Here is a 25,250-nt window from a genome sequence, read left to right on the forward strand (position 1 = left end):
AATGAGTTCAGACGTAATTGCAGCCTTTGACATCCTCAATGTTAGGACCCTTCTAAATCATCTTGAAAAATATGTTGGTCTTTCAGGTTCGGTTATTTGGTTGCTTAAATCTTATTATAACCATCAACAGCAGTTTGTTAATACAATTTCTTTCCATTCCCCCTCTTACATTGTCATCTGGAGTCATCTGTTACGTTGTCATCGGAAATCCCAAAGGGAGCTGGGTCTTGCTTCCATCCTTTTCTTTATCTATCTGCTGCCTTTAAGAACTACAACACCATAGCTTTAAAAACACGGACGCTCTTATCGTATTTCAGCTGACAATGGGTCTGCGCGTTTTTCTGTTCCCAGCACTTACCCACTCGATCGGTACACTCATCTGTTACTTAGACAAAACTAACTCTGCGTTTTGTTGCCTTGGAACTTCTTCATGTTAAATTCAGAATTGTTTGCTTTATTCTCCCTTCTACCACTTAAAAAAATGTATAAGATTATTGCTGTTTTCCATGAAGATTTCAGATTGATTGATTGATCTAGCATGGTTACATAGGTGTTTTGTACAGTCAGTGGAATAACGAGTTATTGGAATTAGAATGTGTACCCTGGACACCTGCATACCACCAGTGCTGACACGGTCCCACAGTGCCTTTCCTTCTGCCTCTCTAGTTATGAGCAATCCAAAGAATAAAACAGCAAGCCTGCCTTTCCCACATAAAGATAAAAGGAGTGAGGTAGAAGAGAAGAAAAAAATATTTTGCACCTGCTATCTATCAGGTGGTGTTCTAGGTGTTTTAAATGCACAGCTATGTTTTTCTTCTGGTTTGAAATGGCACCTGGCTGGCATACCTGACACAGCTTGTATCCATCTTTGACCCTGTTTTGAGAAGATTATATTCCCATAAACTAGCTCATGAGGAGTTTTCAAAACCATTTGTTAAATAAATAATTTATATCTGTGGAGATACTTACAAGGCAACTTTAAAAATATTGAAAGCACCACACTACTTCCAAAAATTAAGATGAATTAAGAGCTTAATGGCACACTCTGGGCAAAACCTCAAAATGTGAGGCAAATTGAGCTCTATTTTTAAAATCAACAATCAATCAACACCCCCTTATCCAGGTTTTGCCTTGTGACAAACTCAGGCTTTGGTTCATGAGAAAGATCCTGGCTGCAGAAACCCAGGAGCACATTGGAAGAACCTCCATCCACTCCAACCAGAGCTCCTGAAGAAAAGGCCTCATGCTGTTTCATATGATAAAAGTCAGAAATTCCCAGAAAATAACAGAGCAAGGTGTGGGATGCATGGTGCACACAGTATCCTGGTTTATAAGCTCAGAGGCAGAAGCACGAAGAGTGCTTGGCGCAATGCCAGCTGGGGTGAAGTGTTTCAGCACACCTTGTTCACTTACCACGCTAGTTGAGAAGATGGTATTTGTGGATATAGAGAGACACATTCTCAATGATGCCTCCTAGTACTTAAGGACGCAGTGGAACCCTGAGTCCAGCTACCTGCCCTCCACCAGTGGAGAAAGTTTCCTGTCTCCACCCACTTTACTGGGCAGCTGAAGCATTGAGATTGGGGAGCTCTTTCTTTCTTCTTTTATTTCATTTTTTTGGTTTCAATCAAATATATAAAGAAAAAATATGTGAGGCAACTCTAAAAGCACAACACAATAAGACATCATGAATCTTGTCCTTAGCTTACAGAGAGAGCATTCTTCCGGGTGGGAACCCCAACAGAAATTAGAAGTGAACCCCCAGAACACATTCAGTATACTCAAAGAGCTCAAAACTAATCTTCAATAAAAAAGGACAGGACATTAAAACCAACAAGATCAAACAAATAAGAATATGGCTGGACATGGTGGCTCAAGCCTGTAATCCCCGCACTTCAGGAGGCCAAGGCTGGTGGACAACCTGAGGTCAGGAGTTCAAAACTAGCCTGGCCAACATTGTGAAACCTTGTCTCTACTAAAAATACAAAAATTAGCCAGGTGTGGTGGTGCACACCTGTAATCCCAGCTACTCAAGAGGCTGAGACAGGAGAATTGCTTGAACCCAGGAGGTGGAGGTTGCAGTGAGCCAAGACCGCACCACTGCACTCCAGCCTGGGTGACAGAGTGAGACTCAGTCTCAAAGAAAAAAAATTTAAAAATAAGAATATGAAAGGAGTGGATTCAAAAGGAGACAGAAATGAGTGAAGAAAGGGATACAGAAGATTAAAAGTGCAATAGGATTTAAACCCATGTTGTAGACAGTGAACCACAGAGTACATGACCTTAATATGGCATATGTATTTGAAATTCTCTTTTGAATAGAGAGAAAAAGGACAAAGAAAAGAAAAGGAAGAAAGAAACAAGCATGATAAATGAGCACAGATAACAGTCTAAATGTACAAAAATTAACTGGTGGTCTAGAAGGGATCTCTTGTCTCTCCAAAGAACATAAATTGTCACACGTTGCCCTCTCTAACTAAAACAGCAACAATTATCTGGGTTTGCTGATTGAGAAAGTTCACGGTGCTTCATGTAAAAGCCATAGGTGAGAGGCATATTTATGTATCCTCTAGCAAGTGATGAAAATTTGCAAAGAAGAGGAAGAAAGCACGCCCTGCCTCTCTCTGGATAACCCAGAGTTTATCTACATAAGAGAGCAATGACAGATGGCCTCCAAGTCGTCTTTGGAACATGCAATACCAGACTGGGAACAGAATCTTAAGATGTCAGGGGGAAAAAAAGTTGTGTCCTACAAATAGGATCAGCCAAGTTATACGTTGTTGGTGAAGCAATAATTTTTTTCAGCTTGATTGAATTTAATTAATAATATGGAGCATTAAATAATTTTTCTATCAAAAGTCACAATGTGGCCATAAGGATGAAAGTAATTCACATTAAGAAGAAAAGAGAGCAACAGACATATAGTCACAAAATATAGTAGAGCTGATTAAAAGCACTACAAGCAAAAGCATGTACAGATCACACTTCAGCCTTTTCTAAAGCAACAAATCCAAACAGTGCTATGCCTTGTGTTGCCTTCTTTTGTTGGTGAAGCAATTCTGAGGGCAATTCATTATTCCACCAACTTATTTATTAACAAAACATAAAAACTGTTGAACTGATCCTTTCACTTAGAAACAAGAGGAAATCAGAGCAAATACCCAGTATACTAAATAAATCAGATACCAATGAATTAAAACAGAAAAATCAATATAGGAAGTCCAATTCTACTTTGCCAATACCATTTTTATTTTTAAAATTTTAATCCATCTAAAATTTAAGTAAAAATTATATGAGGAGGCCGGGTACAGTGATTCATGCCTGTAATCCCAGCACATTGGGAGGCCCAGGCAGACAGATCACTTGAGATCAGGAGTTTGAGACCAGCCTGGCCAATACGGTGAAACCCCGTCCCTACCAAAAACTATAAAAATTAGCCAAGTGTGATGTCATGTGCCTGTAATCCCAGCTACTCAGAAGGCTGAGGCAGGAGAATCGCTTGAACCCAGGAGGAGGAGGCTGAGGTGAGCCAAGATCTTGCCTCTGCACTCTAGCCTGGCGACAGAGCTAGACTCTGTCTCCAAAAAAAAAAAAAAAAATGATATAGGGTAAGTAGATCAATTTGGCCACTTTCATTTGATAATAAACCCATGTGTCAAAAGTTCCACTAAATTTTAAGATAATATTTGAATAGCAGTGAGGATGGAGAAACTTGCCCAAGTAAAACCCAAAGGAAATACAAAAAAAGGGAGATAGTTCACCTTGTAAATACTTTTAATTACTGGATGCCATATGATACAACAAGCAATGTAAAAAGACAAATGATAACCTTCTTGACTACACATATAATAGACAAATATCTGAATCCCTAAATGCTGAGGTAGAAGAGTAAATAAGTCAAAAAAGAAATGGACAGACATCGAGATTGCCAACTGAAGAAAAAAAGAATATTCAGAAAATTATCAGTAAATATGTGGTCGAAGACATGCAAATTGAAGCAGTGAAGAGCTGCCATTCTTTTCACGCACTGGCACAAATTATGGACATCAGTAACATTAAGTGCTAGCAAGAACTTAGGAAAAGGACATTTTCATGCAGTGCAGTTAAGAGAATGAATCATTACAAATGTAAAATGAAATAAACTAGCTTTGTCTATAAAAGGTTAAAGACATATTTTCTCTTAACCAGACATGTTTCCTTCTGGAAATTTACCCTATACAATAAAAATTTCAGCATGCATATTTATCTGTATAATTGTGCCACATTATTTGAAAAATAAAATACTGGAACCAACCATCGGTAGAGCTTAAATTAAATATCCTATAATAAAACACTATGGAATATTAAGCAGTTGTTTTACATTATTTATCAGCCCAGGGAGATATTCACTATATACCATTACTTAAAAAATATGAAGTGCATTGTGATTCTGTTTTTATAAGACAAGATCAATATCAAAATGTGTATATTCTGGATATGTGAATGGATGAATGAGGAGATAGATAGACAGATAATAGCTAGATATACAAACCAAACTGTTACATAACACTGATTATATGATTACCTAAAAGGAAGAACGGGAGAATGGAGAGAGAGTAGGGAAAAATAAACTCTTTATTCAGATAATTTTGGATTGTTTTACTTGTTCTAATTTAATATCAAAACTTAAAAATATGAAGCACCAGTAAAATAGAGGAAAAGCAATGCATGACTTTTGGAAGGAGAAAGGAGGCAATTACAAATAACTCTATGTAAGGAACAGTGAGAGACCGTTCTGTGTAGACACCTATGATAATATCTTTGAAAATCTAAATGAGATAAAAAATGAACACATTTTAGAGATGACCAAATAAAAGTTATCCAGGAAGGCAAAGATGGTTTAATTCCAGAAAATCTGGTAATATAGTAAATTATATTAATAGATCAAAAGAGAAAAATAATATATTCATTTCAAGAAATGGCCTTAAAATGCACTGCATATGCAAAAATAAAAGGATATTATTTGGGATTTTATCATTAAGTGCATTTGTGTGCATAATAAATGTGTACATAATAAATTTATTAGTATACATAATAAACATGTACACTCATGCACTTAATGATAAAATCCCAAAGAAATTTCCAACGAAATCAGAAATACTGATCTTTCAATTCAATTTAGTCCGGAAAAAACAGAAACATATATTGGAAAATATGACACAAAAGAATCATTATTCATGGATTGACTGTCATAGGAGAGTAAGTAATGAACTGAGTAACTATTACAACTGACTATAGAGATCAGAGATCGTGAGACAAAAATAAGCTTAAAAAATTATATCTTTTCCTATATAAGAACAATAAAAAGATAGAAAATATAACAAAGATTGCATTCACAATAGAAAGAAAAAAGTTAGAATATCAAAAAAATGATTTTAACAAAAATATTTACATTTAACTGCCGAATCTACTGAGAGCCAAAGAAGGCTATTTAAACAAGATCAGGAGTCATGTTATGTCCATAACAGGAAACAATAACATCATAAATACAATGTGTCAAATTTACCCAACCTAATTTATACATTTAATTCCATTTGTACCCCAAAGGGGATATTTTTTCTCATAAAAATGATTCTAAAATTAACCTTGGACATAAGTAAAGAAGAACAATCAGAAAGCGTCTGAAATGAAATGAGAGAGACTTGTGTTCCTAGATGGGAAATGAGCTATAAAGCCACCATAGCTGAGACAGCGAGGCGCTGGCGAGGGAGTCACCTGACCCATGGCAAGTGACTCTCACAAAATACCAAGTTGCATTGTGATCCTGTTTTTATAAGACGAAACAAGATCAATATTAAAATGTGTATACTCTGGGTATGTGAATGGATGAATAACTTGATAGATAGATAGAGATGCAAACCAAACTGGTAACTGGCACTGATTATCTGATTACTTAAGGGGAGGAATGGGAGAATTAGAAAGGAACAGGAGAAACTGAAAGCCTTAGTGGGAGTGTGCATAAGAATTCAGCATGTTGCTGAACGATGAGAGCATATGGACACAGGGAGGGGAACATCGCGCACTGGGGCCTGTCAGGGAGCGGGGTGTTAGGTATTTCTCCTAATGGTATCCCTCCCCTAAGGTAAATGATGGGCAGATGGGTGCAGCAAACCACCATGGCACGCATATACCTATGTAACAAACCTGCACACTCTGCACATGCATCTCAGAATTTAAAGTATAATAAAATAAATAAATTGCTATGACATTTCAAAAACAAGAATTTAGCATGTTAAAGGTCATATTTTGAAACAAAGGTTAAAGTCTACATCAATAAATGGCTCAAGTTCAAGAGATTAATTAGAAAAAAATTAAGTCAAATTCTCCTCAGAAAACGTCTTCTTCTGTGGTTTTATTTTTTATATTTTATATTTTAAAAATATATATATTTTAAAAACTTCTTTTGTGGTTTTTTATATATTTAAAAGACTCCATTAAGAATTAATTAAAATTAATTTTAATTAATTCTTAATGGAGTCTTTTAAATATAAAATATAAAACCACAAAAGAAGAAGTAAATAGGCTAGTCACGGTGGCTGGTGCCTATAATCCCAGCACTTTGGGAGGCAGAGGTGGGTGGATCATGAGGTCAGGAGTTCGAGACCAGCCTGTCCAATATGGTGAAACTGGGCCTGGTGGCACATGCCTGTAGTCCCAGATGCTCGGGAGGCTGAGAGAGGAGAATCGCTTGAACCTGGGAGGCAGAGGTTGCAGTGAGCTGAGATCACGCCACTGCACTCCAGCCTGGGCAACAGAGTGAGACTCCATCTCAAAAAAAAAAAAAAAAAAAGGAGGAAGAGAAAAGAGAAAATATATATTTGAACTTGGGAGAACATAGACCTAGGTGCACAGAAGCAAAAGAAAACAATAAAGACAGAGATCCCTTGATCACGTGAAACACATGCACATGTTATACACAAGAGATAAATAACAGAAACAAACACAAGGTATGCAAGAATATATCATTAATCTATGAAAGACTCTTACAAATTAATACAAGAAAAATAAATACCTCAGTTGATAAAGAGTCCAAGGCCAGAAACAAATGATTCACAAAAGGAGAAAGCCAAACAGCCAACAACATATGGTAATAAAAAGTTCTACCTCTTAGTCATCAAAGAAATGCAAATTCAAATAACAACAAAGCATCATTTCTATGACATCAAGTCTACAAAACTTAATGAACACAAAACGTCTGGCGTGGGTGAGGAACGGGGGAAATGGGCAATTTCAGGCGCTGCTGATAGGAGCATTATTTTACATGTAATCTTTCTGAAATGCAATTTTCTAAAATGTTTTAAATTGGGCACAACCTTTAAACAGGGAATTCCACTTCTAAGAATTCTTCCTAAGGGAACAGGCAAAAGCAATTGCCAATAATTATGCACCTTCACGTTCATCACAACGAAATTTGTAATGGCAAAAATTTTTACATGACCTAAATGTCCAATTGGGGCTAGTTAAATGAATTTTGTGACTTTGCTCTGATAAACTAGAATCTATGCTGCCTTTTAGATTCATGTTGAGAATGTCCATTCACATGGATAAATAGTCCAAATCTACGGCCAAGTGCCAAAGGCAGGTTACAAAACAGAGCAAATCATATCATTTCAATGTGGTAAAGCAATGACCACAGCCTGCACTGGAAAGAGACTGGGAGGATGTGCCCAAACCATTCCGAATAGATTTCTGAGTGGCCTTATTATCTTCTCTTTGACTTTCAAAAGCTTTACAATAAACATAGTTTACTTTTATACGTAGGGAAAAGAAACATGATGTTTCATTTTTGTGGCATTTTTTTAATCATCAAATTTCAAAATATTCTTAACTTCAACAAAATTCTCGGAAATGTAAGCCAGTTGGAAACTTTCCAGAAAACAGTTTGCATGGCCTGCATGCCTGGTGGGCCAATGCTCAGCATCCCCCTGGTTGCTGACGCCCATTTGCAGGGGAATTCTTTACCGCCACACTGGGTTCCCCACACAGCGAAGACTCAAAGTTCGCAGTAAGTGAGTGTGCATTCTGGGCTGGACACTGGGAAGAATGTCCTAGGAGGGTTTTCAATTTAAAAGTGAGGAAAGTGAAGCACAGAGACGTGAAGAAATTTGCCCCACATCACACAGCTTGCAGGTGGAGGAGCTGGGATCCCAGCTCACGCCCATGGGCAGCTTTCCTTCCCCCAAGACACTGTCAGCTCCACTCATGTGCACGTCCCTGTGGAGAACAGCGCTCCACATTTTGAGTGTGTGTGTTCACATGGACTCTAGGACTTTTCATTCCAGTGGTTTCTTCTTCCTGAACCATACTTCACCTCTGCCTGCTGAGCAAAGGAAAGAGGATGGCCATGGGAGTTTGCTGAAGGAGCAGTGCTTCCTCCCAAAATTCCCCCCAAACATCACCAGAGGACATCCAGAAGCACACTTAGCTGGGACTCTGGTGCTGGGTCCACTGCTGTGGATGGTGCGCACTTACAGTAAGTTGTGCCTGGCTTTCTCAACCCTTCCTGACTCTGACCAGGAGAAGCACGGCACACTCGCAGTGAGATTGAAGAAAGCACACAGGAACCAGGAAACAGCATTGACTCAACAGGGCATGCATGCCTTATGCCAGGCTGCAGATCAGCAAGAGCTGGGAGAGCTAAGGATGGTGTCTCTCTCCTTGAGACACTTATGACCTATTTGGGGAAGGCAACAAAGAAGGAGAAAGAAAAAACTGCAAATAATGTTTCCAAATCGAGAGTGTATTGTAACAAAATAGTGTGATGCAGTTACTGGAAAATTGCTACACAGGAAAGAAGAAAGCCCCTAGCTGGCCTCTCTGTTTCCAACTTCTCAAAAACCACCTCTTGGTGGAAAGGTGTTAAATTGCACAGACTGTTACAAGTCTAAGACATTGCTGTTTGCTAAACACATATTTGCCCTTCTGTGCCCCACTGAGATGCCACCTACTGCCCTGCAGGGTTCTAAGACTTCCAGCAAGCTATCCAAGCTCTCTAGCCCCTCCCTGCTCCAGACACAGGTGTCATGCCTTCCCTGGACATTGCTCCATCTTTGTCCCAAGGTAGGTGGCTATGTGACTGGAAGATCCTCCAACCTACCAAGCCTAGAGAACCAAAACCAAAGCAAAACAGCTTTAGGGGACAAAATTAGGAATAAGCCACATACATGAGAGGGCTCTCATGTACGGAAATGCAGGAAGAAGTGTCCTGAGGTGAGAATGAATGGAAAAGCGATGGCTGAATGTAATTATCATTCTAGTTATTAACACTTAATATGTTATGTGGCACAGTTACAAAATATGATATAATATAAAGCAACTGATAGCACCGAATCTCATATGGAATAGATCATTTATAGCAAAGATTCAAAGCTCAGGGAACAGGGAGAGGTTATTCTACCAGGAAGCTGGGGCAAGGACTTTCCTAGCTGTCACAGGCATCAGGGCTGTTCACAATACTCTTGCTCTCTCTTATTCCAGGCATATAGCAGGATTGCACCTTTCCCCACCTTTTAAGTTAGGTGTGGTCACATGACTTGCTTTGACCAACGGGATATTGGCAGAGTGATGTGTCATTCCCAAGGAAAGTTTTAAGAGTGAATCTGTGCCTCACCCCACCCTCTTTTTCCCTGTGCCACAAGAGCTGACAGTGTTCCATATAGGAGAAGCTTTGTCAGCTTCGGTCCTGGCCCACATCAGATGAGCATTTAGCAAAAGCAAGAAATATGCCTTAGTTGTTTTACAACTCTGAGATTTGGGGGCTGTCTGTTTTAGCAGCACAACCTAGCTTCTCTTAACTGTGACATTGCCACTGAACAATAAATTTAACTGAATTTCCAACAGTAAAGAAGAGTAGAATAGCATGTACTTATGTGATTGTCCTCTTTACTGAGAAAAGAAAATGCACAAGTCTCTTAGGAGCTGGTACTAAATTTCAGAATAATTGCTTTGCCTGGCTCTTTAGACCAGAGACGGTAGGAAACATAATAAATTATTCACATAAAGGAGACTCTTTCTGTTCTTATTCCAGTCAAAAAGTAAAAATGATATTGCCTCTCTTGAAGAACTGGGGAGAAGACCAGAGATGCTGCGGGTAAATTTCCTAGCCTCATGGCTGGGCTTAGCCAACCCTTGATTATATGTCTCTGGGATCCATCTGGTGTCAAAGTAACCTGTCATGTTGGATGGGAAGGGCGGCTGCACATAAATTATCAATTATACAGTGACAGAAGTTTGCAAATGCTGATTATATATATATAAGTCAGAGCAGATGAAAAGTTGTCGCTAATATTACTCTCTCTCACAATCTGATATGTTATCTTGACATAAAAGGGTATTGCTACGTCTCTAGAGTGATGAACAATGAAGATCCGACATCATCAACCAGGCGCATGCCCTGTAGAAGGAAGTCAAGGACCACAGCTTTTAAGAGATGGCTGAGCCTGCTCTACTAGTGATCTGAGTTTCCTATAAACCTCCCACATTTACCTAATCAGAACTGGAATTTACTGATGATTTGCTTGGAAGAAGTTGGTTTGTTCATTTCCTAGAGTTTTGAAAGAGGACTGCACAAGTCCTGGCAGATGGCAGAAAAGTCAAGAGAGTCTTCATTAGGTCATTTGTATGTAACAGAATTTCAGGGGGAAAATCAAATTAAAACATTCATCCAATTAGTAAAATATATCAGTAGAAATTGTGTATCATTTTTGGATTTTTCTGACTCCCATGATCCCTTTGGAATTCAATTCATCTTCTTCGCCAATGTCAAACCTACCAACTGAGACCCCAATGTCGAAGTTAATAATATTTCAACTTGAGCATTTGGGAGAATTGTGAAATTCATAAAACAGATATTTGAAATTCTTTATAATTACCAAGTATATCTAGATTTACCAGAACTGCCTATATTTTGGAATGAAAAAATATTTAACAGATAAGTTAGTTAGCCCAACAGCGTGAGCATTGCCCAGGAGGTGAGGAAGTTTATCCCAGAGTCTTAAGTCACTGAAATGTAACCACAGCCTTCTTCCTTTCCCCAGGCCTGCAAGAGAAACTCAGCAACCAGAGAAGTCTCAGGCTTAATTTTATTATTAGACAATATCATTCTTTCCAAATCTGAATGTACCCCTGACTAAGCTACTGGTTGCGTTTTAAGTGATCTAAAACATAGGAAAAAAAAAATCACGTTTTAAAAAATTATTGGCACAACATAGATTCTCTCTTTAAGGTAAGGCTATGTGCTTGTGGGCCGAATGGACTCTTCCAGCATCAAAGGCAGGGTGGCCCCATGGCAAAAGGAAAGGGCAGACCTCAGACCCTCCACCCAACCTGGGTATCATTCCAAGTGCTGTCCCAGGAACCTCATCAAGACAAAGGACCTGCCTCTGTTGTCAGTGTTTTATGGGCTTTATCAATGAATTATAGAAATAAGAAAGGGGAGATATAACCTGTGAACGTGTCTCCCTGTAGAAAACTATTAATAAGAATCTTTGTTAGGCTTGCTTTTGATATGTTTCTCCCTATCTTCAACATTATATCAGATCCACTGTAAGAATTAAGATCATTTCGTATTGGCTACTGTGGGGTTTTACTTCAATTTCAGTTTTTGCCTCTTTTATGTGAAATTCTGCAGAGAATGAGATATCGTGCTGTAAAATCACAAATTACTGAAATCTAAGATGGTGTGCTTTTGAACTTGTATATCATTCCTGTATTATTTATCTAAAGGTATCGAGAAATCTGTGCTAAAATTTTAAATGCAATCTATCAATTCATCTTTTTGTTTATTCAAAACATTTTGTTGCACACCTATTGTGAGACTCACTCTACTTGTCTTCAGAAATACCAGAAGGAACTACATGGAGGTGTATTTTTAGAGCTTTCTTACCTTGCGGTTCCAAATTCCTCATTACTTCTTCCATTTGAAAAGTCCTAAGCACCTCCTCACACTGTGTCCCCTTCTTTTCTTTTCTGGTTTACTTTTGTCCCCAACATCTCAGCTGACCCCAGAGACGTCGGTGGTTAATATTCCTGGTTAATATCTGTTAGCTGAGAATTGTCGACCTCCTTAAACCATCATCTATAAAGTACATTTATTGGGCTAATTTGTTTTTACTTTCATTTAGGTGCCTTGATGCAAATTAAAGACATTAACTAATCAGGCATGAGAATAATTTATAAAGAAGAAGAAAGGGGTATATCTTTCCCAACATAAAATATATGGAATTGCTACCAAAATGACCCAAGTGAGCCCTACTGGTTCATTCAATAAGAGTCCTCTCAAATTCCATCTGTGAACATTTGGTCAGTCCTTTTATGGAGAAAAGACATTTCTCTGGGTTCATATTAATTTTTGTGCACATCTGCGCACACACCTAATCCCTACCCGCATACCACTTCAATTAAAATTAACGGAAGTCAAATCCTTGAGTGGTTTTAATTGCAATATGTAGATTATAAATGGTGCCCATCTTCAACCACACAAAAATTATTTTTTCCTTGGCCTTTCTCTCAGGAATAATATTTAACTATAGAGTTCATTATTATGGATGAATTTTCATTTATTGTGTTGCTGCTTCGCATGATACTGGGAGACCTCACCAATGGGCAAAAGGCCAATCAAAATTAATGCAAAAGTACAATTAAGGAATATTTTAAAGAAATGCCTTTTCATTCTATCCAAGGGCATACGGTGATATGCATTGCCAGAAAGAGGATAATGTCGGGCCTGCTTTAATGAGGCAAGCGTAATTATGTGTCAGCTCTATAAATGATGCGGTAAATGTCTTTTTTTTCTCTTAAGTATGTTAAATATTGTCCTTACATCTGGTTTACAATATTCACAAAATACTCCTCTCACAGATCCATCAAAGATATCCTTGAAACCACCCTGCTTCCAAATTATCTGTCCTGTAAGCCAGCAGAATATGATTGAATACTCAGTCTCATTTTCACGCACACCCCGTCCATGCATTGCCATTTGCTAAACATTTTCAGCCTCACACTGGTTGACTCGTGATTCTTATCTGTACACTCAAATTAAAACAGTAGACAAAACCACCATCAAGAATTCAGCTTTTGTTCGTTTAAACCAGAGCAAAAATTTCTTTCATGTCCATACCCCCTGAAAAGCAACAAGTAATGTACCCTTTGTCAATTAAAGAGCAGAATTGCAACACACAATCAGCATTTTTATCTTCGGGAAGCAATTACACTGCCTCAGATAATAAGCTAAGATAAATAGAATTTGTCACCGAAACAGAAAACATCATTAAGAAAGAAAAAGTCAAAGATGACACCAAGAAATGTCAGCTAGGTTAATCACACTTAATTTGAAAAGACGACTATAACTTTAAGAACGCAGCTTAGCTGGAGTTGGAGCTTAGGTTTTTATTTTACTACTTTATAGCCTGCTTCACAACTACTTGGACAAATACAAAACAAGAATTACAGTGCCCCATAAGTTATTTTAATATCCTGTAGTGGTGCATACTTCCAATGAAATCCCAAGACTATGATTACGGTTCTGTGTTTGTGTGAAAATGTCAAGTTGTTTCGAGTGACTACATACTCTAAATTATATATAACTGTTACTTTATAGCTAATAGGCACTAAAATTACTTTAAAACAGAAATGTAAAGTTATATTTTCATCCTTTTTGACAGATAATAAAGCTTATTTATGAGATACAATTTTTCAAGCATTAAAACATCTCATGTTTACAAAAACATTAAAAATATTATTACTTGATATTTAAAGGAATGAAAAAAGCAAAACCATTAGGAAAATATTTGTCCAGCTCAGTGACTCCTCCATGTTGCCAGACTGTTATAACCTTGCTTATGAAAGTTACTTGTTTAAACACTTTTAAAATTAAAAACATTTTTAAGTTCAAATAGAGGCCAGTGATTTAAGATCTGTCTTGTTTCATAATCTGTTGGCAGGAACAAAATCCTTCCATATATATTTTAGGTGCAATGATGACATATGATAGATTGCACCTATTTATTTTCATCTGTATCTCCAGAAGTCATGTCAGTTAATTATCCAACCACTGAATCAATGGGTGAAGTTAAATTATATTTGTTATTGCTCAGAGTTTTACATTTCTTCTTCTCCAGTGGGAGTAGATTGCTTGATAATCCTGTAAATTTCTACTTCCTTCAATCCATCCCTCTATCCATGGCACCCTGCCAGAAGTGCTGAGGAGAACCGGAGTGAGTGAATTAGTGGCTGAGAGAGTGGGTGACTAGGTGGGAGGGCGGGTGAGAGGGTGAGTGAGTAAATAAATGGGCAAATGAGTGAGATGAGTAGGTGAGTGAATGTGTGTATAGTGGATGAGTGAATGAGTGGGTGAATACATGGGTGAGTGAATTACTGGTCGAATGGATGAGTGGGTGGGTAGGTAAGTGAGTGAATGAGTAAATAAGTGGGTGAGTGTGTGAGTAGATGAGTGAGTGGGTGAGTGAATGAGCAGGTGAATAAGTGGGTGAGTGTGAATGAGTGGGTGAGTGAATGAGTGAATGAGTGGGTGAGAAGATGAGTGGGTGAGTGAATGAGTGAGTGAACAGATGAGTGAGCGGGTGACTGAATGAGTGGATAAGTTGGTGAGTGAATGAGCAGGTGAATAAGTGGGTGAGTGAATGAGTGGGTAAGTGGGTGAGTGAGTAGGTGAGTGAATGAGTGAACAAGTAGGTGGATGAGTAAGTGAGTGGTGAGTGAATGAGTGGGTGAGTGGGCAAGTGGATGAGTGAGTGGTGCGTGAGGAGTGAGTGGGTGGTGGGTGGTAAGTGGGTGAGTTAGTGAGTGAGTGGTTAAGTGGATGAGTGAGTGGGTGGGTGAGTGAGTGCTGAGTGAGTGAATGAGTGGGTGGTAAGTGGTGAGTGAGGAGTAAGTGGGTGAGTAGTGAATGGGTGGGTGGGTAAGTGAATGAGTGGCTGGGTGGGTGAGTAATTCGGTGGGTGGGTGAGTGGATAAAGAGGTGAGTTAATGAGTGAGTGGTTGGGTGAATGAGTGGGTGGGTGACTGAATGAGTAAATGGGCAGGTGAGTGGGTGACTAAGTAAGTGGTCAGGTGAGTGGGTGAGTTAATGGGTGGGAAGGTGAGTGGGTGACTAGGTAAGTGGGCAGGTGAGTGGGTGAGTTAATGTTTCTGGGTAGGTGAGTGGTGACTAGGTAAGTGGGCAGGTGAATGGGTGAGTTAATGGGTGGGAAGGTGAGTGGGTGACTAGGTAAGTGGGCAGGTGAGTGGGTGAGTTAATGGGTGGATGTGTGGTGAATGAGTGACTGCGTGATTAGTGAGTAATGTACAGCATCTACTGCTCACCTTTGGGGGTCTTCGTTTTATGGAGGGGGAAACAGAGAATGCCAAAAGCTCAGCCCACAGCACACAGCAGCTGGTTGCATGTTTTCCTCTTTGAACGTGGTAGACAGTGACGAAGACAGCAAGGAGCTGACGTCGGCCCTTTTGAAAAGTCCAGCCTTTTAGAGCTGTACTGGAGAAAGCCAACGCCCAGAGATGCGATGGGCCTGCTGGGGCTTCCTTCTGGGCCCACGGCCACCTTTCTGTGGTCAGGTCAGCTCGGTTGTGGCAAAGTACAAGCAGAGGGCATCCTGTTGATGAGCCAGGTGTCAGCAGGCCGCACCGGTGTTGACATTTCAGCAAATGAGGGCTGGCCGGGCCACCGTGCTGGCTCCAGGGAGACGCTGGGAGTGTGGGTGGCTGTGGGAATAGCTTTATTCCAGGTACCCCATGAGGAATGGGACACTCCGCAGCTCAGGCCACGCCTACTGTGAGTCCATGGCAAAATGCAGAGGGACAAATACAACAAAGGACCCCAGAAACATAATCCCTTCCAGAGGGACCTGAAAGAGAGCGTTTCAAAGGTGCGCTGGGTGGACACCAGGGGCTTCAGGCTGCCGGCCCCCCGCGCCCTCCTGGCCGCCCTGACTGTTCCTTGGGGGCATCGCTTACTCCCCACTGGAAGAAAGTCAAACCCTCCTTCCCAAAACAGGCTGTGGAGTTGTCTCCTGAAAACAGTGGCGTCACGCCGTGTCTGGGGGCCCTGCTGGGAGAGCCTCAGCTTCCTGTTCCCTGTGCCCTGAGGAGCCTGGCCTCCTGCCTCCCAGCCTCCTGTCAGCTCCCTGCCAGAAAACACTTTTTTTTTTTTTTTTTTTTTTTTTTGAGACAGAGTTTCGCTCTTGTTACCCAGGCTGGAGCGCAATGGCTCACTCACCGCAACCTCCGCCTCCCGAGTTCAGGCACTTCTCCTGCCTCAGCCTCCTGAGTAGCTGGGATTACAGGCACACGCCACCATGCCCAGCTAATTTTTTGTATTTTTAGTAGAGACGGGGTTTCACCATGTTGACCAGGATGGTCTCGATCTCTTGACTTCGTGATCCACCTGCCTCGGCCTCCCAAAGTGCTGGGATTACAGGCGCGAGCCACTGCGCCCAGCCCAGTAAACACTTTTTTGCTTTAGGGGCCGGAGCTGGGTTCTCTTGCTTTTACCCGAAGAATCCATAGCGCCCTGTGGTACTGTACTCTCATCCCTCCTGGCTGCAAGCTCGCCAATGACATGGTGGCCCAGTCTTCTTTGTCTGGACTTCAGACCCAGAATGGAGAGACCTTCTGCTCCCCTCAGGCTGTACTGCCTGGAAGATGTCCCATGTCCTTTGCAGAGCCCAGGTCTAGAGGGGTCCAGTAGTGAAGGAACATGAGTCAGTCACACAACCTCCCTGCCCCACGGGTACTGTGAGCTCCACTGCAGCCACATCCAAGCCCTGAATTCCCTCCAGGGTTCTTTTAGGTTGCAGGTTCCAGGCCTGTTTCACGCAGCTTCTGCCAATATGCTCTTTCTAGGAAGAGATGGGGTTCCTGTCCCTGGAAAGTTAATGCCTCTCCTCCAAGCCACCCAGCTAGCCAGAGGCCTGCCCAGGGCTCCCCCAGTGACTTTGCCACCAGGACAATGTCCTCATGGCCACCCTGTCTGATCTGCCTTCATCTGCCGGCCCATGCCTCCATTCTCAGGAACGAGCGTGAAGCACAACCCCTGAGAATTACAGCCCATGCCACCATCGGGGCAGCCCAAGACTCCAGCACAAGAAGGCCACCCATCCTGGGCATCAGCCACCAGGAATCTTGGCTCCACTGCCCAGGGCAGGGAGTCAGATCTGAACTCCAGCACCACAGTCTCTGCAGGAGGCCCAGCGGGAGCCTAGTGAGCAGCTAAACCGAGGACAAAATGTTTAGCTGTGTTTTAAAAGACTAATCTCTGATCACACCCCACAGACTTTGTTCCTCCTCCCAAGCCGTCATTAACTATTAATCCAGCTCACGGGCAGGGGAAGGGAAACCCATCTCTTCTGTTAAAAGGAGGGAAAAAAATCACAGCACTGCAGGACTGGGAAACAAAATGTGTTAGGAAGACATAAACACTGTCAAATCTATTTCAAGTATCACTTACATAGGAGTGCAGGTATGTGTGTGTTTATGCCTGCGTCCCTGTGTGCAGGGGTGTGTGTTTATACACGTGCCCCTGTGTACAGGGATATGTGTTTGTGTTTATACACGCGTCCCCATGTACAGGGTGTGTGCATGTTCATGCATGCATCCCGTGTACAGGGGTGTATGTTTATGCATGTGTCTCCATGTATGGGGGTGTGTTTATGCATATGTACCTGTGTACAGGAGGGGTGTGCATGTTTATGCATGTATCCCTGTGTACAGGGGTATGTGTGTGTGTTAATGCCTGTGTCCCCGTGTACAGGGGTGTGTGTGTGTTTAGGCATGTGTACCTGTGTACAGGAGGGGTGTGCATGTTTATGAATGTATCCCTGTGTACAGGGGTATGTGTGTGTGTTTAGGCATGTGTCCACATGTACAGGTATGGGTAGAGGAAGGGAACAGGCTCTGGGAGGACTCCTGGAGCCAGTAAGATTTGCAACAGTTGCTAAGGAATTATTCACCTTGATATTGATTTCATATCAGATGAACCTGAAAAGGCAGGGAAATTACCAGTTGGGTTAATACATGAATATGTTCATGTATTCAACCTGTAATGACAGGTGTAACAAATTGATGATTTTTCTCAGGGGTTATTATGAAATATCCTATTGTTTACTGACTAGATCAAAGGAGAAGATGATGGATATATGCTATTAGCCAAGGTGGAATATGGTGTAATACAACCAAGGGTCAGAATTTAGGCAAATACATGTGCAAATCCTTGCCACAAGATAGAGATGATACAATAGTGATCAAAACCAGAGCCACTAAACACTTCCACTTCACATGAGAAAAAAGTAGAGTTGAAGTCTTTGTACTGCTCATGTTTCAGCATCTTGAGAGGCATGAAGGCCACTCCTCTCCTGGTCCTTGATGTTTGTGGTGGTGTTTCCCCAGCAAGTTTTCCCATCAGTCCTTCTTCTGAGAACAAAGCCCTCACTTGTGTGGGGTCCATTCCATGGGGCGCCAGTAGGGCTGACCCTTTCTCCCCAGCAACAGGACCCCTGACCCAGGCCCAGCCATCAGAGTTCCAGATTGCCCAGCCATGTAACTGGTCCTGCCACTGTCTCAGCCCCCCCAGCCAGGCTGGCCAGAGCTGTCTCTAAGACCTAAGATCTCCTTTCACTAAGACCCCCATCCTTTGATCATGGTGAAAGTGGCCATGTTTTCTGTTACAGGGGAGAGCCTGCCTTCAAACAAAGCCAACATAGAAGAAAATAGACCTGGAGATGAAAAAGATAGATAGATTTCCAGTGACATAGCTTACATCTCTGATTCGGCCAATTCCTTGACCAACACTGCTAAATGCCTGCTTTGGCGTAAGGAGTTATAACTGGGGACTCGGTCACTTGCAGCCAAGAGGATACTGGCTAAATATTGTCCTCAAAATAGATGTTTCTTTCTCTCACTCATTATTATTTCATTATGCCACACATTCTTCAGTGACCCAATCATTAATTCACTTGCTTCTTTAAAATTGCTAGCTCGATTTACAGCAATAACCACCAAAAAAAAAAAAGAAAAAATCAAACGTATTTCTTTCTTAAGCAGGGTAGAGAAAAGCTCAGATCAGTGAACTATAAATAACAAAAGGTGTTACCTTTCATGACAGTTTATCAAATTTATGTTCAGAAAAAAAATGAAATTAAAAGTAAACCAAATCTTAACGGAACCATCACTGTGAGTCAAGACTGATTTAAGCAGAGAACTTGTGCAAAACTGAACTTGAGGAGTGTGTGTTTGGAACACATCAGCTTTTTGGTGATGGAAACACAACTGAACCAGAGAATCCAAATTTGGGAAGCTGTAGTGATCCCAGCATCCCCCCTCCGCCTGTTCCCAATCAGAAAGTGGAAGTAATGGAGCTTGCCCCGCATTGCGAGCACGTTAAATTCCCAAAATCATTCTCCAAGAAGTACAGTCTGCAGCTGCAGCAGAGCAAAGCGTTGGTTACAAGGAGGAAACTGGCAGAGAACATCCCAGACTGGATTGTCTTCAGCAGAGAGAGCGAGTTCAGGTTTGCCAGCATGCTGTCAGAGAGACAGTGTGGGATCTGAAGGTGCAGGGCAGAGAAACCAGAATGGCTCAGAGTTGGAGAATAAGACTAAGATAAAGGGGTTAGGTTTTTCCTAAACCACCCACTCCAAACAGACAAAGATTCTCCCCAGCATGGCCAGGTACTCAGTGCGCACAAGTCAATGTAGATGAGGAAATGGATGGCTGCCAATCCAACGTTTGATTTCACAACTGATTCAAAATTGGGAAACACAGGCCGAGGCTCCAGAAGGAAATATTACATTATGGATTGAAATGCTGGGCAGGAGACTGGAACCATGTAAGAAATTTAGGAGAAAACTTTTGTAAGTAACTAAACCACTTTTACTAAATGGGATTCCTAAGTGACACCCTTGGAGAGTGGATGGGAAGCTCATTTCCACCTGTTAGAACTGATTTCTCCTTTTCAGAAAAGTAAACTTAAGAACCATAGTGCAATGGGCCAGAAGGATTGAGGGAAGTTTCTAAGTGTGTGGCTGTGGGTCGAGCCGCCGAGCTTGGACTTGGGAGTCAGGGTGAGAAGGAAGCAGAACAGCATATAAGGCTGAGCAGGAACAAATACACAAGTTCTTTTTAACAATGTCTTTTGACTACATACTCATTTTAGGATAAATATATATCCTTCATGGGCTTGAAGACATGGGGAGCAGCCTCTAACTTTTCTCAATAAATAGTTCTTATTTCTATGAAAAATATTCCTGCAGCACATGGCAGGCAGCCATCCAGTTTCCTCCTCGGTGGCTTTTTGATCTGCTGTTCCGCTCTCTTTGCTCCAGGTTACATAAGCCCAGTTGCTCTGGCCCGTCCTCAGGGGTCCCACCCTCCAAACACACCTTCTGTTTTCTTGTGTCCCTGTACCTGCTACCCTGAGCCCAACTCTGTTGCCTCTCTTGCTGCTGTAAACTACACATAGCCCCAAGTGACGGCCAGCAAGGTGGGGAGAGGCTCATGGTCCTCTCACTTGCGGCTCCTCACTTGTAGAGGAGCTGGCAGTGTCTCACCAGCACAGGCAGCCACTCCAGTGGCTGTGACCATTCTCTGCTCCACTTGCTCAGGGGGTGACATTCCCGACCTCCTGCGCCATGCTGAAGATCCAAGATGAGGCCTGGTCCCTGTCCCTGAAACCAGGAAAGGTTTGAGTTTTGTGCTCAAGGCTCCTCTGTCTATCCCTAACTTCCCTGAAAACCATGCGCGGATTCTGGTTCTTCCTCGGTGTACCTTCCTGAGACCATGCGAGCACCTCCAGACGGCCAGAGGGAAAGAGGAGAACCGCCCAGATGGCTCTGTGCACTCAGGAAGCCATCCCCGCAGCCACAGTCGGGCCCACAGTGCTTCCCACTGTTGCAGACATAGGCACCTAACACCAGCCCCTAGATGGGCCTTGGGCTGGGACTTTTCCTCTGCCTGTGGACCTGCTCCCTGTACATGCGGCTTCAACACCATCTTCCCTTGAACTTAGCTCTTTTCATTAGGATGTGAGTTCCTAGATTTAATAAAAACCACAAATTGATGAAGAAGACTTTGGTTGGCCGATTAAAAAGGTTAAATATTTGTAAAGAGTCCTTTTTATTCAAATCACTCCTCCAAATATTCTTGAAAAGGAAACCAATGTCCTTGACCCACCACAGCTCTTTCCAACCTTGCCAGAAACTAACAGGCCAAGACACAAGCAGTGACTCCTTATCTGAGAAGGCTTAGGTGTGCAAGCATAGTCTTCGCTGACCATGCCATGGCTCTGTTTGGTGTGGAAGTCTGCGCACAGGTTCCTCTAGATGACTCCCACATCCTGTGCTGTCAACCTCAGTCCTACCAGCGGTGGCTTCTACCTTGTCTCCAGTGGGTTGGCCTGAGCTCTTCCACTCCACTTCATCTGTCCTGATCCATCAGCCCCAAATACAGGCTGAAAGAAGACAGGTTCCTGATGAAATCAGAAATGGTGCCTGCACTCACACAGAGCTTAAATGCAGGCCTTTCAGTAAATTTTAAAGATGTATGAATAAAGGCATTCCCAGTAAATCTCAGGCGCTTCATCAGTCATATGGAAAGGTTTTAAAATAAAGTTACTAATATCTTAAGATGAGTGAATAGAAACAGTACTAGTGAGAGATGTTGTTTCTAGAACTTTAAAAGCGAATTGAGTCAGCCAAAAACACGGTCCTTCATTGGAGAGCCTTCGACAAGTATGACTGGGGGCATCTGTGTCTTCTCCTACTTCTCTACGCTGTGGAAATTTACTGTGAGAAGCATGAATCTTCTTTGTCAACAACAACAAAAACCTAAAATTTCAAAGCTGCTGTAAGTTATAAAATACTCACAAAGCTAAGAGTCACTCAATTTGAAAGAAAATTTCCAGCAACGTTTAGATGGTGCTATACATACACAGTGTGATTTCCAGGATAACACTTATTTTATTTGCTTACAAAATTTGTAAAGTTTAGGGCAAAGGAAAACATTTATCTCTACATATTGCACTTGCCAAAAAAAAAAAAAAATGCAACAGCTTATTTCTAGAAGACGTGTTTCTTGTGTCATTTTAGTGTGCAGTTGCTCCATATTTAAAAATGTTGACTGCAATCATAAAGCATAGTGTTTAAAATTCAGTTTAACTCAAACCTTGTCCCTACAGGAGGTAGTATTTGTCTCTGTCCTCTGAGGGATCACATGGTATGATGCTCAAAACATAAGGAGAAAGAAAGAAAAGAAAGAGAGAAAAGAAAAAAAGAAAGAGACAGACAGAGAAAGAAGACGTGCAAATCATCAAAACATGAATCCAGCTTTATTCCATCAATTAAATAAAATGGGTGTAAATATATTTGATTTAGAAATAACGAAAATATAACTCAAAGCACAAGCATCCAATGCACAGCTACCTCCTACAATGACATGGTTTTATATGAGAAATTGATCAAGTCTTGCAACAGTTAAGAGCATGCTTTTCCTAAACCCTAGAGGCCTGCAGCTGGCAGAAGGCTGCTGGGACAGTGCCGCCCTCGTGGCTGGCAGTTCACAGGGAGTTTTGAAAGTGATTGGTTCACATGATTGAACTATTATTTTAGATCACCAATGACATTCTAGCGACATCACTGTGACATTCTAAAATGCAGTGGTTGTACTGATTCTCATAACATTTATGAATTAAGACAACAGACCCCAGGGAGTGCATCCAGTTTGGAAGTTTTATCATGACCCACTCTGCTCCAATAGGGTGAAATATTCCCACATATTAAGGATATTATTACATCCTTTAACACACACACGCACATACACACACACACGCACACCCATAATATTAAGAATAGTTTCACAGAATATTAAGGACATTAAGGAAATGAAATGAAATGCCTAATAATGAAGCTGATTTCTCAATTTGAGGGCAGTATTTAAGGTGATACAGCCACTGATGAGTGTCTCCAGCAGTCACCTCTTGGACTGAGGCTTCCAGAGGCAGTCAAGCAGGTGATGCCCCTGCAGACCCCCATCAGCCTGGTCTCTGACTGCCCCCGCCCCTGCCTGGGGTGCAGGAAGAGCCACATTCCCGAGAGTACCGGGAACATGAGCCTGATGGGTTAGATACAGAGGTGGAGGCCATGAACTTGAAATATTCTGCCCAAGCCGAAAGAAAGTAGAAATGAGAGGGTGGGAAATACAAGGTCCAGAGCACTGGGCTCTCCAGAGGCAGTGGGAGGAGGGTGTTTCTCAGAGAGGCTTTCACCTACAAGCCCTGCATGCCTTCCCAAGAAAACAGTGCAGTGGCTCACTATGACACATGAGCCAATGTGGGTCACCACGCCACCCAGTTGTGCTCCTCAGGCTTCCAGGTTGGGCCCAAAAGTGACTTCTGAATGCCCCCAAATCAAACTGTTTGCAGTGTGAGATGTCCTGTAAATTGGAGAGACCCAGGTGTTCCCTCTGGCCACATCAGCCTGTGATGCTGCTGGAATCTCCAACCTGAGGTCACATGAGTCCTAGGATTTGGCCTCCCTGGTGACCTCGGGGTAGAACTAGAATTGCTGGCCGTACTTTAAAGACTGAAGTCTGGAAACTGCCGGATCTTTGAGAAAGCCTAGTGCTTACAGAGGGACTGTTAGGGCTTCTTCCTTTTGGTGGGTGTGTGGTGTGTGTTTTCTTTTTCACTTTAAATATGTCGTTTACATTTAATAAATAATCATATAGAGAGCAATTACCAGGGTCTAACATGCCACATGCCCTGTTCTGTAGACTGGTAGCAATTTGCCTCAAAGATACAGAATTTAAGTTTATTAATTCCAAACCTAGATTATCTTTACAAAGGACAGTAAAATATCTATGCCTAAAATAATCAGTATTTGGTAACTATTAACTGTCGTGACAACTGATAATGGGAAGTTAACACTTAGCTTGGAGCCCATTCATGTATGGTAATATAAATTATCTGGGTCCTGAGCCTAGCAGGACAGACTTACTAGCAAGGCAGTGACATCAGCGGCAACTGCTGGAGACCATTTGCTCTGTATGCAATTCACACTTGTCACCACCGCGGCCAGTCACAGGGAACATTCAGGCAAGTACTTCTCTTAAGGTCACCTCATTAGTCAAAAGGCCATCTGAGCTACCAGAGGAGAGGGGGTCTGTGGAGAGTTACCAGCATCTCTGGGAGGGCCATGAGGAGCAGCTATTCATTTTCAAATAAAAACTTTTTTGGTTCAGAGGCAAGCTAAGATGCAGGAGAAAATCATGTAAAATAGCTCAGTTGCACAAAGTGATCTACAAAGGAAAATGTGGGCTGAACCAAGCAGTTTCAAAGCTGAAATTGGTGACTGCATGCAACTTCCCAAATTAAGAATTTCCAGAGCAAAACATTAGGCACGAGCAATCTCTCAAAGTTTAAATTCACGTGGCACGGTTTTGCAAAATTGAAAAGGGAACCAGCGGCTGTGCTCCCAGTGACGGCCTCCTCTGGATGAGCACATTGCGGCTGCAGGGGCTTTTGAGGTGGAGGGAAGTGGGATCCATTGCTCTCCTCCCTGGAAAATACCAGAAGCACAGGGGAACCCATTCCACAACGACCAAAGAGCAAGTCATGGGAGAACAATTTGATCATGTCTCACTGATAGAATTTCAAGATTTGCCAATGCTGAGTGCAATACGCATATTCTAGTAAAAGCTTAACAAAGCATTTGACAATAAGATCTATTAGATTGCAGAATGGACTTCCAAAGGAAGTTGTGGGAGGGCTCTCCCTAGGGAATGTTCAAATCCAACAAGACAACCCATTTGAGGAAGCATATTGCAGATGACATGTTTTCTCCCTCCAGATTCCTTGATTTAACTAGACCAGTTAACGTTTCTTGGGTAATAACATAAGCACCTTTGAAGCAAATCCTTTTCCAAAGAAAAGCATAGGCATAACATTCTTAGCCTAGAGAAGGTGGGATTCCCCCGGGGCAGCCCACATAGAGCCAGAGAGCAGCCAGCCATGCTCAAGGCAGGCAGAGTGCAACTGACTGATGACCAACGCCTAAGGACAGAGGCATCTTAGTGAACAACAAAGGAAAACATGTTTGTGTTGGGCCTGCACACACCCTGCCTTCTACAACCTGCTTCATGGCTAACCCACATATGGGAGGGTATCCAGTGACGTTTCTTATCAATAGAGGGAAAAGAATTGTCAACAC

Source organism: Sapajus apella, unplaced genomic scaffold (assembly GCF_009761245.1).
Source record: "Sapajus apella isolate SASKATOON/1434 unplaced genomic scaffold, GSC_monkey_1.0 scaffold13, whole genome shotgun sequence".
In the NCBI taxonomy this organism is placed as follows: Eukaryota; Metazoa; Chordata; class Mammalia; order Primates; family Cebidae; genus Sapajus; species Sapajus apella.